Source organism: Canis lupus, chromosome 15 (genome assembly GCF_003254725.2).
Source record: "Canis lupus dingo isolate Sandy chromosome 15, ASM325472v2, whole genome shotgun sequence".
In the NCBI taxonomy this organism is placed as follows: Eukaryota; Metazoa; Chordata; class Mammalia; order Carnivora; family Canidae; genus Canis; species Canis lupus.
In genome coordinates, this window is record NC_064257.1 from 52,419,072 (window position 1) to 52,421,352 (window position 2,281).

The window sequence follows — 2,281 nt, forward strand, 5'->3', positions numbered from 1 at the left end:
AGGTAAAACTTAACTGAGCCATCCACTTGCCCCATACCTGGTGCTTTCTATAAGAGAGAAAACTTTACTGACTCAATTTCTATAATGGTTACAGGGCTATTACTCAGTTTTTAAATTTTTTTCTTGAATTAGTTTTTCTAGTTCTATTTGTCTAGCAATTTGTTTTATTTTTTCAAATTTACTACCAGAAGTGAATAATAACATAATCATTTTATATTTTAATCTCTTTTGCATCTGAAGTAGTGCCCCCTTTTCATTGTGATTTTTATTTATCCTTTCTGCTTTTTTGCCATGATCTAACCTTGCTAAAGTTTTCTCATTTTTGTTACTCATTTGAAGACCAATACCTAGTTTCTTATTTACTCTACTGTATATTTACTTTTTATTTCATTAATTTCTTCTTTTGCCTTTATTACCTCTTCTTTCTTTGTGTCTGTTTTGCTGATCTTTTCCTAACTTCTAATGCTGAGTGCTTTGCTCATTAATTTTGAATCTTTTTGAATTAAGGTTATATACCTAAGCGCCATAATACCAACATTCTGCGTGCTTTGAAATTTCGTTTTTAGTACTTTTAAAAAATTACTTTATGCTCCCTTTTTACTCATGACTTATTTAGATATTTAGTATACTTTAAAATTTTCCAAATATATATGGTTTTCTACTTCATTTTGTTATTCTAACCTAATTATATTATGACAAGGGAATAATAAACAATACTGAGATTTTTGGAAATTTGTTGAGATTGACTTTATAGCTTAGTATATGGTTAGCCTCCTAGATTTTTCTGATATGCTTGAAAACAATGTGTATTCTCTTAGCTTGAGCTGTTGTTTGCTAAGACACTGTATTACAATATCATGCCATAATGCTAGTTTCTCCTTTTCTCCTTTCTTATCTTCTTTTCGGTTACCTGAATGTTTTTATTGACTTTTTTGGTAAACTTAATCTTTCATTTATTCTCATTGCCATTTTGAAACTTACACACCTATCTTTTTATGATTATTTCTAGAAATTTAACGTACATCTAACAAGTGAGAATTAATCTAAATCTTCACCTTTCTTACAATATAAGGACCCTACAATGCCTTAATTCCAGTCACCTTTCCTGAAATATTTAGGTAACCAACTAATCTTTGACAAAGCGGCAAAGACAATTCAATGGAGAAAAGATCATCTTTCCAATAAATGGTGCTGGAACACTTGGATATCCACATGCAAAAAACAAAAAAACAAAAAAAATGAACTGGACACAGAAGAACGTTATGCCCTCCACAAAAAAATAATACAAAGTAGATTATTGACCTAATTGTAAAATACTAAACTAGAAAACTCCTAGAAGATAGCAGAAGAAAACTTTGATACTTCAGGTATGGTGATGACTTTTTAGAAACAACACCAAAGGCACAGTCCATGAAATAAATAATCAAGAAGCTGTGCTTAAAAATTTCTGTTCTGCTAAAGACACTGTCAAGATAATCAGAAGATAAGCTATGGACTGAGAGAAAATATTTGCAAAAAAACCGTGTCTGATAAGATTGTTATCTAAAATATACAATGAGCTATTAAAACTCAACAATAATAAAGCAAACAACCCAATTAAAATATGACCAAAAGACCTTAAAAGATAGCTCACCAAAGAAAATAAACAAATGACAAGTGAGCATACGAAAAGATGCTCAATATTATGTCATTAGAGAGATGTGAATTAAAACAATGAGATGCCACAACACACCTCTTATTTAGAATGGCCAAAACCCAGAATTGACAACAGTAAATGCTGGTGAGGATGTCTGCAACATCCTCTTTTTCATTTCAGGTGGGAATGAAAAATGGTCCAGCCACTTTGGAAAATATTTTGGCAGTTTCTTACAAACTGAATGTACTCTTACCATATGATTCAACAATTCTGTTTTTTTTGGTACTTACCCAAATGAGTTGAAAACTTATGTCCATATAATATCCTACACATAGGTATTTACAGTAGCTTTTATTCATAGATGCCAAAACTTGGAAGCAACCAAGATGTCCTTCAATAGGTGAATAGATAAACTGTGGTACATCAAACAATGAAATAGTATTCAGTGCAAAAAAGAACTAACAAGCCATTAAAAGACATGCAGGAACCTTAAATGCATATTACTATTTGAAAGCAGCTACATACTGAAAGAACTACATACCATATGATTCCAAGCTATGACATTTGGCAAAGGCAAAACTCTGAGACGGTTAAAATATCAATGGTTTCTAAGGCTTCAAGGTGGGGTGGGGGAGGTGGTGGTAG